Raw genomic sequence first — 12477 nt, forward strand, 5'->3', positions numbered from 1 at the left:
GAAGTATCATCCAAAATCATTCATCCCTATTGCTAAGCCAACCTATATCAATAGCACCATTCTGTGGCACAAACAATCCCACAAATCTCATGTAACGTGGAGTGGGAAACACCTTCATTCGTGTGCCACTGCCCCATGGTCCCCACACCCCTGGAGTCTGAGGGAATGTTTCCATGGCCCAAGCCCTGGTGCAGTAAGTCAGGGTGCCTCCAGGTATCAGCATCCCTCTCAGGGTGGCACCATTCATTTTATGGTGGTGCATGCTCAGCAGCTGTAGTGCTGAGCTCTGCTGTAGGGTTGAGCCCAGCTCTTTCTGCCTGCAGAGATGAATGCACGGTTGGCTCCGAGCTGCAACTAATAGATTAAAACTCCCAGTAAATGAAGAGTTTTGCAAAAGCATGAATGACTGATTTCACAAGGTGATTAGAATTATCAAGGGAAAACATTTCAAGAGCTCAATAATTTACACTAACCACCTGTACTTTTAAAATAACTTTCCCCATTCTCCTCCCTTAACTTTAAGGGATTCTTGCCATGTTCTTCAACCCATTTCCTTCCTTCCCTTCAGCTCTGATTGCTGCGGAACACTCTTAATAAAGAATGTAGCATATCACTGGAGATTGTTCTGGGATGAAAAATGCAATGTGATTTATTATAACATGGCTTATGCAGGCAGCTGATCTTAGCCTGCACTCCGCATCCTTCCAAAATCAAAACAATTTGCAATGTAATATTGTGAAATTGGGTTTATATTCCAGTTCGCATTTTATGATTCTTATCCTTAAGAAAGCGTTTTCAAATGCATTTTCAGTTAGTTAGATTTTTCCATGCCTGCTTTTCGCTTTGAACAGTGCTAGCAAAGTCATGCCATGGTTTGAAAGGCTTTATGTGTAAATTTGGAACTCGTATCACACCCTACTGAGCAGTGGGGACTGTTCATTTATTTGTTTATTAAGTAGGAGTTATTTTCTCTCCAGCATGCTATAAAGGCAGCTCTTTGACCTCATTTCTCATCATGGACAAGAACTGAATTCCTGGAATAAAGAAAAAAATTGAGAAAATGCACTCCCATTTTGACAAAAATAACTGAAGAGATCCTTCCAACTCAAAAAATCATTCAGGAAAAAATGCGGGACGTATCCTTCACAACCTTCCTTCCATTGGAAGCAGAAGATCTGTGACAATTCATGCCACCGAGGTTTGCTGCCAGGTGGAGGAGGACAAAGTTCACTCCAGAGTGGTTTGCTGGCGGGGCAGCTGAGCAGTGGGTGGAAATGCCCAGATGGGAGGCAGGGAGAAGATGGAAGGCAGAGAACCGAGGTGTGCAGAGGTGGCTGGGAGGACACATCACAGCCCCATCTCTGCGAAGGGCCCGGATGATGGCTTAGGAAAACGCAGACACAAAGAGCAGTTAGGCAGTGGTGCAGTCCCAGCTAAGTGCTTAGTTGTTAAGAGTCCCGAAGGACTTTTCATGCAGGAATTTCCCTAATCACATTTTAAGTCTGGTTATACATTGACAAGAAAAATGACCCACAGTGAGGTGCCCACACAGCCTGCTCTTTCACTCTGATAGCCCCAGGTTTCTGTGCCATGAGAAGTAGTGGGTTAACATGCCACCTTCACCCTGTCTGTGTCACCCAGGACAGATCTCAGGACTGCCTGAGTTTATTTTTATTTTCCAATATTTCAACTAAAGAAAATGTCCATTAGCTGATCTGTGATAGAAAAAGTAAAATAAGTATCCGTGCATGTGCTCAACACAAATAACTTACTTGAGAAACCCCTCATACACCTCTGCTTTGTTATTTTCCAGTGGTGGTTTTATGATGATGTGATGAAGCAAAAGGTTTGACACAAAAAGGTAGTCTTTACCCAGATACTGGTATCCAATAGGTCATCTTGTTAAAACATGGAATGGAAATGAAGAGGGAAGGAGCTAGGAAGGGAAGAAGGAAGGAAAAGCTGGACAGTTCAGGGTGTAAAGAAATCAGCCACATTGCCATTAGACAAAGAAATAGCATGCGAATAGTGGGGTGAAGACCCACTTTGCACAGGGACTCCCATTCATGATTATACAGTAGATAAAAGTTCAGTGAAACAGAAGCACACCAGCTACATTCACTTGGAGACTGTTGGCACCATGTTGTTCACTGCAGTTTCTCTTGCAGATGCAAACATTATCTTTGCTGCTGCGACACAAGCTGGGGTGAGCTGTCCTTCCAGCTCTTTCTACAAAAGTGCCAAGTGCATGGCAAGTGGGGTCCAACATACTGCTTTTGGCCAGCTCTCACCAAAGCCAACAGGAGCCTTGAGTCAGGCCACAGCTAGGTGCAAGGCTTTGAGCAAGCAGGTCTTCTCAGATGGGCAATGGAAAGCCTATCAGTTACAACACGTTTTTGCCTGAGCTGAATTACTTTTAATAGGTATTTTGTTTTAGGAAGCTTGACATGATGAGGTGGTGCTGCTACTTTTGATTTTACTTCAGGAAAGATGAACTGTACTTTCAGGAGATTCTCTGCTTGCCAGTAGTGTAACTTCTTTTAACCCAAATACTGTTTGGTGAACTTAAGTCTGCCAGTTGCCTAAGCCCCTAGGTATGTTCTTAAAAAATAAATAATTACCCATCTATGTCCTCATGGGTCTCTTAGATCTTCCTGCAGCTTTCTTCATAGCTTGTTTGGAGCATTATAAAGTCTGACCCAAATTCCAAGGGCACCGTCTGGAGAGTTCTCCAGCAGATGCCATGGATGCTCAGTTAGACTATGACTCTACCACAGCAGGCTGTACATTTGCTTTTTCTTCTTTTTTATAGGAGCTTCGAATGACTCAAAGGCCAATCATTGGGTGACATATCAAACTCTAACTTCTAGATAAAGAAATCGGACTGTCTGCAAGAATACCAGCTATTGTTATATCTGTAACATTTTCTTCTCATGAGGTGATATCAAATGCATAGAGAGGAGTAAGTTATAAAGTTGTACTAATGTGATTGTTTGGGATGTTAAAACAAAGTTAACAACTCCTTTACAAACCATCCCAGCTTCTGGGCAAACATCCCTGGAAGCTTCAGGAGTTCTCTTTGGTCCTGGCTGCCCCATAAAGAAACATCATTTATGCTGAATTAATTAGCTGCCACTTAACCCTGGCGCCAAGAGTTGATGTAATGAAGCAAAACAAAATGGAGCTAATGAAATCAATAACATCATTAAAATAACTCACAGCAGAGTTACTGGCTGCCGTGCCGACTGTGCTCACGGAACAATCGCTCAGCATGTAAAGGGACTTCTGCAAGAACATGTTTGAGCTATGAATGGCAGCCAAAAGCCAACTTGGCATTAAACTGCTCAGGTAGGCTTTTCCTGGACTGCATAGGGAGATTGCATGGGCACAGCCCTGGCCTGGAAGATTCTGATTGGTTTGGATGGATGGCATTATGGAGTAGAGGGCAAGCAGCTCCCAAAGCAAATTTCTAAATGGGAGTTTTAAGCAGGAAGGTACATTTAGGTAGAGCTTTTCTACTACTAATGCAGCTAGAGTAAGATATTTCCAGGAACAGTGCACACCATGCACTGGAAGAAGCTGAATGGGAAAGATTAAGCTGGTCCTGAAGGCGTAGAGTGTCTTGGTTGGCTGCTGAGAAGCTGAGGCCCTGTTCAACAGCGCTTAAAGAGCATGGAACATGGTGAGCTCTGGCTCAGTGAGAGCTTCTTGATGCTGTTCTTGCAGGCCTGAACCCCCATCACTGGAAACACACTGTAATGTCAGTGCTTAATTGAATGAAAGATCTAACTGCATGCTTCTTACACAGAATTTCCAAATGTTTGCAAAGTCTAAGCCTCCTCATTGTGCAAAGATATAATAGATACCATCAGAAAGTCTTAAAGCAGACAAACAGCAATGGTAAGTTTTGCACTGCTCAAGTTTTACACAAATAACGATGCTTCCACCGCTGTTAGTCAACCCTCCTGAATTTAATGACAAGTTCATAGACGGGGGCAGATAATTGTGAGTGTTAATATTAATTTTTCCTGACACAACTAAGTGCTAAATATGTGGGGCATATCTGTTTAGCTCTGTGCTGGTGCTCTTTCTGTGCTCTTCCCTGAGCACTGATGACAGCTGTCATCTCTTTAATTTAGCTTCTTCCTGACTAGATGCTCTGCAGTATTTGACTCTGACTTATACAGGATACTTGGGTCTGTGGGCAAAGGTGAAAGGTAGCTGGGGTGAGAGTGATCTTCAAGTGGCAAATCTGAGGCAGAAAGGACATTTGAAGAGTTAACAGTGCTCTAAGGAAGTTGTGTGGAAGGCACAATCACAGAAGAAATGGTAAAGAGCTACTTGTGAACTCCTTGGTAGCAGGGAAGCTTAGCACAAGTCCTAGAGGGGGCCCACAAGGTACAAAGTAATTAAACAAGAGCTCTTCATTAGTTTCAGATGTGCAGAGGAAGCAGACAGAAAGTCAAACTAGGTCATGTTACTAAGAGGAGGAATGAAATGAAAAAGATACAGGTGATGCAACAAGCAGTGGGTGTGAAGTTTATGTACTTGAAGTAAAAGGAGGGCCAAAGAAAGACCTGAGTTTCACAAGGAGGAGTTACTCAGTGACGATACCAAAGACACAAATGGTTGTTACTTTCTTCCTTTGGTCTCCACTCAAAGGTGCCCAAGAGAGCAAGCAGCTTAATTTCAATTCCTGGAAAATGCTGGAAGTAGAAATTGGTTAAGCTGTTTTCCAGCACCTAGATGACAGCAAGCAGATGAGGAACAGCAAGCACTGATTTGACAAAAACAAATCATATCCGATCAATCTAATTTCCTTCCATAGTAGGTCTCAGATCTTGATTTTAGTAAAGCTTTTGCTATTGTCTCACCTGACACTTTCATAAACTAAGTAAAGAAACGTGGTTTAGAAGAAACTGCTATTAGAGGAGTGTACAGCTGGTTGGAAAACCAGACTAAAAGCAGTTATAAATGCTTCACTGTCAAACTGGTGGTACGTATCAAATGAAGTCTGAAGCCATCTGTTTTGTGTCTGACAGTGTACGGTATTTTCATTAATATCTTTGAAGAAATGAGAGTAGGGAACACTTATTAAATTAGCACAGGACACCATGGAGAACAGGATGAGAATGCAAAACAATCTTGACAAATTGGAGGAATGCTGGGGAAAACAAACGCCACTGAGCAGGGACAAAACACAGCTCTGCAGTTGCGTAGGCGTCATCAAGTACTAAAAGACGGCTGGGAAACAACCAGCACAGCGGCAGTTCTGCAGAAGATCTAGGGATGACAGCTCAACATGAATGAGCACGGTCACGCTGCAGTAAAAAATGAAAGTGTTGTAATGAGGTGTACAAACAGAAGTTCAATCTGCAAGAAACAGGAAATAATTCTTTCACAGTTGTCTATGCTGTGAAGACTTCATTTGAACTGTGCAGTTTTGGCCACTGCAGTTCAGGGAGATGGTGAGCTTATAGCAGAAAGATGAAAGGAGAGCAGTAGTAGTAGTGGTCCAGAAAAGGTGCCGAGGGAAAGGCTGAACAGTCAAAACCCAGAAGAACGTCGATAAGATTTTTCTCTACCTAAGTGTACAGGCGAGGAAGACATAGCAGTGGTCATCTTATAAATCAGAAAGGGAGTAACTTCAGTCCCAACTCCATTTGGGGTACTAGAGTAACGGCCTTAATTTAGAGGAGAGGAGCTACACTAAAAATACCTTCCAAAAGCAAGGATAAGTAAGCACTGCAGTATGTTGCCTGGAGAGCTGTAGAGTTCCCAGTGTTCTGAGAGTGCAAAAAACATCTGCCAGTTGGTCCTGCCTGGGGTTTGGGGAGGAGCAGATGGGCAGCCATCCCACCAGCCCCACCTCTTAAAATTTTCAAGACTGGATTAGCTTGAGGATTCAACTCAGCCTTCAGTTGAACACCTCAAACATAGGAGACCATTCCACACTGAGGACAACTGAATCATGCAGAGTAATTGTATCTTTAGTTAATGAAGTAGCTTTGGTTAGAAAAAGAGGACAATAGGAAGACATAAAACCAGCATGGATTGATTCAGCTTAATAAAATGAGGTAGTTTTATTATTTGCTTGCAGCAGCCTACTTGGTGTTATTCCCCTGACAGAAATGACATCGTATAGCAAGCTTTTGGGAATCTGTTGTTAAGGGTTTCCTCTTGCAGCTTACATAGCAATACCACAGCTATGCATAAATATCCACAAACTCACGCTTTCTCCTCTCTTACCTTGATGGTAACCTCCTCTCTAATCTCCTGGTCTGTCAAATGTTTCCTGTTGGCTGCTGTAGACATCGTTGCTTGTGCCTCAATGCAACTGTTAGCTGTGACAGCCACAACTAACACAACTCCCTGCCTTCCCTCAGGTACCTAGAAATGCAGCTCTGTCATCTTCCTGTTCATGTTTAGCCTGCCCCTTGAAATCCTCCAGGCTTTTATATCATGCAGGTTTGTGTCCCTCTCTACTCATTAACCTCTTTCCCTCTAGCCTCATCCTTTCTCTGTGCTACATTAGACTTCTGCACTTCATCACATCAAGTCTGCAGCTGACGTTTCCCTGGCTGCCCACAGACCTAACACTCAGTGCAATAATGGGGAACTCCATCTCAGTTGAAGTGAAACGCAAAGAGGGAACTCTGGTAGTCCTCAGCAATCCCATCTGAATCTATCTGAGTCTAGAGGTATTTCCTTTCTCTCTTCATGAGATTCATTCACTTCTCCTTTCTCATGACCCAGTCTCCTTACTTGTACAGCAGAATTGATGGCTCAGATGGTGCCTTCTGACCTTAAATGCCTGAAGGTTAACTAAGAGTGGGGGCTCATGGCACAAGTAAGAGCACAGCATGTTTTTAAAGCTCTATGTCTGTAGAGGTGGATGTAGACGTGAGTTGCAGCTTGGAGCAGAAGCATTTGAAGGTGAGGGTACATCTCATCACTGTGTGGGGATGATACTTGTCTCTAACTGCACACAAAGGACATTTCATCTTTCCTCCCAGCTCATCCACTTCCCCTCCCATAAAGGACATAAAAAGAAACCAAACAAGAAGAGCAGCCAACAGAAACTATCACATGTTTGGGGAAAGCTTGCAGTACAAATATTTCAAACCAGAACTGCCTAAGATGACCTTACAAGCAAAATAGACAACACCTACGTATTGCGATGGAAATGACAAAGCAGGGAAATTGTTGCAGACACAGCACAAAAGGACATTAACTGCAGATTACACAGATTAGCAGAGCATTACAAATTGTACAAAGGAAATGCTCAATTTTTCTTTTCAGTATTAATAAAAGACACCTGAAATCAGCAGTACCAATGATTCCTTTTGTGGATTTCAGGCAATATGTTGGACAGCCACATGTTTCTCGCCGGCATCAAGCAGCCTTGCTTTTACTGCAAGAGAAGAAAGAAATTTCATCAACATCAGGGGCACCATGCAGCCATGTCTCTGTACTCATTCCTGAAATGATCTGAAATCTAACAGAAGGCATTTTATTCACAACTATTGTGCCTACTAGCTTTCACAGGTTTTCAGGACTTCTCAAAAGGAGCTGGTTCAGGAGCTCTTCCAGAGGGACCTGTTCATCAGCCCACCCCAAGTGACCATTGGAAGCTCTGCAGTGATGCCCACTTCCAGGGCTGCAGTCGTCTAGGCATGAGGCCACTTATGGCCAAGAGCTCAGGCAGGAAAGCCAGGGCAGGCAATCAGGAGGCAGCTCAGAGGCTGGCAGCCCCCACAGCTGCTTGTGCTGCTTGGGGCCTTATGACTGTCTGTGTGCCATCCTCAAGTGAGAGTCTGGAGAGTGGGGCGATGTGCCCTGCGGTAATTTCTGCAGTGTCGCAGGCCAGGAAGCACCAGCAGAAGAGATGTTATGACAGTGCAAACAGTTACCTCCGCTGCAAGCATGATAGGAAGTGACACTGCAAACAGAAATGTAACCTGTCAAGGGCACAGCTACATGCTTGGGTAGACGAGCTTGTCCTTTAACCAAGAGCAGTGCCACAGCTCCCTGCTTCCCAGTGTTTGAAGACATCTGCACAACAAGAAAGCCACCCCAAATCTCCGACTTTTCCATATGAGTAAAGCTAAAGGACAGTGTTTCTGCTTCCTGGCAGCAGTCTGTGTGTGTGCATGTCAGCACTAATTACAGCCAGCAGGATGGTGTGTTTCAGATGTAAAAGCCTTCAGTGCCAGCACGGACCTTGCAGTGCTGCAGTGGAAAATATTAAGAGAGGATTACCAGAAGGCCCAGAAGAAATAAAATCACAGCAAAAGGAAATTACACTGAGGAGCACAACGTTTGACTTACAACTGTTGTGGTCTGAAACATAAATCTACACAGTACCAAGTGTCTGGAAAACTGAACACCAGCTGTACTGAAAAAAATCATTTTGCTGAAGTATTCTTTACCAAGGGTAACACTTAAAGATGTGTTAAGACATTAAGGTAAGATCTATGGATGCTGGCCCAGCACTGGAAGGGCTTCTAAGATGAGTGCTAGCTCTGTGCACATGAATGTGGTGTTTGAGATGGCAAGCCCCACCAGGGTGAGATCCCACATACCTCTGCTGCTGGGGAGAAAAAGCAAATGCCTTGCTTCTGTCATGAGACTGATGGAGAAGGAAGTGCTAAGCTACATCCTCCCTTCTGCCACTAGGGCATCCAGATGACAGCAGAGCCAGCCAGAAGGTGCAAATATCTGAAGCAGAAGGCAATGGATTAGAGGTGGGTTTGGAGGCCACTGGGGAGACAAGAAATGGAAAATGAAGAAAACAGAAGCCATGTCTGAGAGCATACATAAAAGGGTTGTAGAAGAATAAGACAATGGGCTAAACATGTACAAGCCAGAGGAAGGGAAAACTCAGATCCCAAACGGAAGGGAAAAGAAAGCATGGGAGGGTCATGTTAAAACTGGCTGTTAAAATTATCTTTTAATGTTTGGTAAAGCTACACTCTACAGATGCTAGAAATTTAAGATGCACAAAAACTTGGATTAGTATAAAATCCTATGGACACGAAGAGCATTTTGAAGGCAGGAGATATGGCCTGTGAGACAGGTACCCCATGTTCCAGGAGGTGATTATAACCACCTCTTCTGGAGCCAGCTCTCCTCAAGTATGGCAGGAAGAGCACGCATGAGGAGCATGCATCTGGCAGAAGGCCCTAAAAAACAGAGGACATCCCACCACGGCTGACCCATACTCATACAGAACCAAAGCTGGGATAGAGCCCCTGCCAATGCCAAGCCTGAACAGGTGAGCTGTGGCCTGGCAACATCATGGCGGTCTGTGAACAGGAGTCTGCTACAGACATGAGGATCAAAAACCTTGGCTCATCATTACAAGGGCAGCATCCCCAGCTGGCCAGGGGTGGTGGAGGAGGACCTTGAGCTGAGAAGGGTAACACTGAGCTCTTTTGTACTGCATTCACCTCATCAGCACTGTGAGAGCAGCTGGTGTGATGGACTCCACTTGCAGGCAACCTCCAAATCAAATGGAGGCATAATGACAACACTGATGACCATGAAGTCAAAGATCATATGAAACTACTCAAGTGGTTCAAATGCACTGAAACCCTATAATGGCTGAACAATTGAAATAGAAAAGGAGTACGTATGAATGTGACCAAAGAAGGTAAAAAAATATGCTGTTTGTTGCAGATGGAGGAAACTCTCTGTTAGGCAACCGAGCTAGTTAACAACACATACAACATTACATGTACACTAGGAAGGAGTGTGGTCTGGGCATTGCCACAGTTCAAGAAAGAGCCCTTTCATGTATTTCCCAGGAGCCTGGACTGTTACTTCATGTGTGGGAATGTCAGGCTGTGACCTACAGGAAAAGAGAGGGCACGAGGGAACCAGATGGCCGAGTGACCCCAGTGCTGTTCCCAGAAGAAGCAGGAGCAGGCAAGGATGGATCTGGTCACTGGAAGGAAAAGTGAGCCCTAGGCAGGTCCCTCCGTGCTCTGGGTCCCTACTGTTCCCTGTCCCACCAGCCCCCTTCTCTCCTCCGAGCCAGCTTCCCACCACACCAGACTGCCCAACTCCCACTCCCCCACCATCTCATCCACCACAGCTATAATTTTCCAACTCTGGCAAGAAACAGAAGTATCAGCATAAGCATATGCCTGTGCTTGCTGAGGGACAGAAGCAGAAACCTTACCACCTCTCAGTAGTGCCTCCAGCTGCTGCCTTCCCAGTCTGTCACATTCTTTATGTACCACGTGGCTGCTTTGGCACAGCTCAAGTGAGTGTGGGGAGCAGCAGTAGCCTGTGGTGGCCATGGTGGCTCGTACTGGCTTTCCAGCCAAGACAGACAGGGGATGCCCCATAAGCAAATGCTGGTGACCCCAACACGAGTGCTACTTTGGCCACCACCACTGCCATGAAGCTTCTATGTCTGTCTTACACACAGGCACTGTGCATGACTGATGTAACACAGAGGGTCTCATGCAGTGACGAGTTTTCCCACACAAGCACTCCCCTCCATCTCTCTACAGAGCAGGAGGCCAGCTTCTAATGTCTGCCCTTCACTTCAAATCCTTGGTTTATGAAACTGTAGGAAAACCCTGGGACAGCGGATTGAGACTGACACCAGGGAGAGAGTTACTCATTTCCATGGCTGGTACTTTCCACAGCTGGTACCCCACCAGCCCACGCAGCATCAAAGCATCTCTGTAAGCCTCAGCAAAGACTCCTGGCCTGTCCTACAGGTGGTGGAAACTTGTAGTATATGGTGTAAAATGCCTCCAGGAAGGTGTTTGTGACAGGTAATGGCTAGTGCATATACCTGTCCCAAGGCAGGTTCTGTTGTTGTTCCATCGCCACAGAAATGATGTAACACTGGTTTTATTACAGTGTTGGAATCCAGCAGTGTTTTGCAGCTGGAAGGCTGCATCTGACACCCACCTGTGAGGCGTCAGTCCCTGAGGACTGGGGCTCTACTTTGGTTTTGTGGTCACTGCTGCTAGCACAAGAAAATGGACAGGGCAAAAAAAAAAACCCCAAAACAAACAGGATATAAAAAGCAGTCACAGCACTGCTGAAAAAATACCAGACAGTTGTAACTCTTAGGACTAACCTTTGGTGTCAGAGGAGTCAATGCCTCCGTTTCAAAAGAATGAGCCATTTTGCGGGTATAACAGCAATGCACTTCATAATCCCTTCCATACTCGGCTTTACTGGCTTATTGTGCAGAGCTATTAGAATCAGGATCATCTCTTATGAAGCTGTTAATGGGATGCAAATTGCATGAAAGATTTCTCCGCATCAGTAGAAAACAACCTAGTAATAAGTTATTGCATAAAAATCTGCATAAAAATCTGCTACAAAAGAAATACTTTGAAAGAAGCAAAAATCCTGCGTGACTAAGGAGGAAATGTGCTTTACAAAGTGCAAATGAGCACTGGTTTTAGAGGTAAAGGTGACCTACCTCAGAGTTTCTCAGATCCCAAAGAAGAGATGTGCCCTATGTACTCAGGTATAGTGAAACAGCACTTCACACAACATCGTGGCTACAGCCAGGTAAAAAAAAAAAAAGTGCAGTGAATGTTTTATGCACTGAAAGATGCAAGTTCAGGCTGACCAAACCTGCATGTGTGCTAAATTCAGCAAAGAGCTGTGGCCAAAATATGTACACTTGAAAAAAATGAAAAGTCTAAGCAGCTCACTGCATGTGATACACTCCTACTTTTCATGCTGACATGATGTTTTGAGAGTAGAATTGGACTTTCAGTAAGCTAGAAACACCTAAAACTTGCATGAAGTGTTGATCAGTAAGTTAAGAGAAATACTGTGCTGAGTCTGTCACATTGCTTTGCTGTTTGTTTTTCCTTTTTGGTGTTGACATCAATGTGACTGTGATTTCAGCTGTGGTTTCCAGAGAGCACTGCAGCATGCCTGCGGCTGGAAGGAGCCTTTTGCTGCTGTTCAGCCCATGCCACCTAGCACAACCACAGGGCACCGCTACTTCTCCCACGTGGCATACACCCCGCTCCCACGAGCAGCAGGGCCTCCAGCACCGTCATATACCATCAGTCTCCTACATTATGCCACAGAAATGCTCTTTGGTCTCCTGTTTTAATGTACAGCGCCAGAGAAGTGGGAAATACCAGAGCATGCAGTACCTTGTGACCTGTCCCAGTAGAATTGAGCTGCCTTTGGTACACCTGCTCTGCAAAACCTAGATGAGAAAAGCCGCATGGCTGGGATTCCTTTTTCTGCCCAAATTCCCTACGTGCAACAAGAGCCAGGGGACTGCAGCCTGGGATGCTGCTCTGTCTCAAGCCCAAGGGGCCAGGCTTTTCCTGAAATAACATCCACCTCTTGCTTTGCTGCCTGCTGGGCTCAGCTGATGCACACGGAGGAACCTAAATAAAGAAACACAGAGCTCAGAGCCCAGGCTTTTCCTCTCCGCTATCTGCATTCTTTTGCATTCATTAAAAAACAAACAAA

General features: G+C 44.9%; 1 long non-coding RNA gene across 3 annotated transcripts in view; it reads right to left on the reverse strand.

Moving 5' to 3' along the window:
• The window catches only part of LOC122165800, a 38506-nt gene that overhangs the window by 8967 nt on the left and 17062 nt on the right, over nucleotides 1-12477 (reverse strand). For 2 of the 3 annotated variants that reach the window (XR_006170598.1, XR_006170597.1), the window contains exon 3: nucleotides 7335-7414. This is a non-coding gene — a long non-coding RNA (uncharacterized LOC122165800). Of the gene's footprint in view, nucleotides 1-7334; nucleotides 7415-8585; nucleotides 8722-12477 lie in introns of all 3 variants that reach the window. The other variant, XR_006170601.1, reaches the window with a different exon arrangement.

This window comes from Centrocercus urophasianus, unplaced genomic scaffold (genome assembly GCF_019232065.1).
Source record: "Centrocercus urophasianus isolate 14NV4802_14NV808 unplaced genomic scaffold, USGS_Curo_1.0 seq_10, whole genome shotgun sequence".
Taxonomy (NCBI): Eukaryota; Metazoa; Chordata; class Aves; order Galliformes; family Phasianidae; genus Centrocercus; species Centrocercus urophasianus.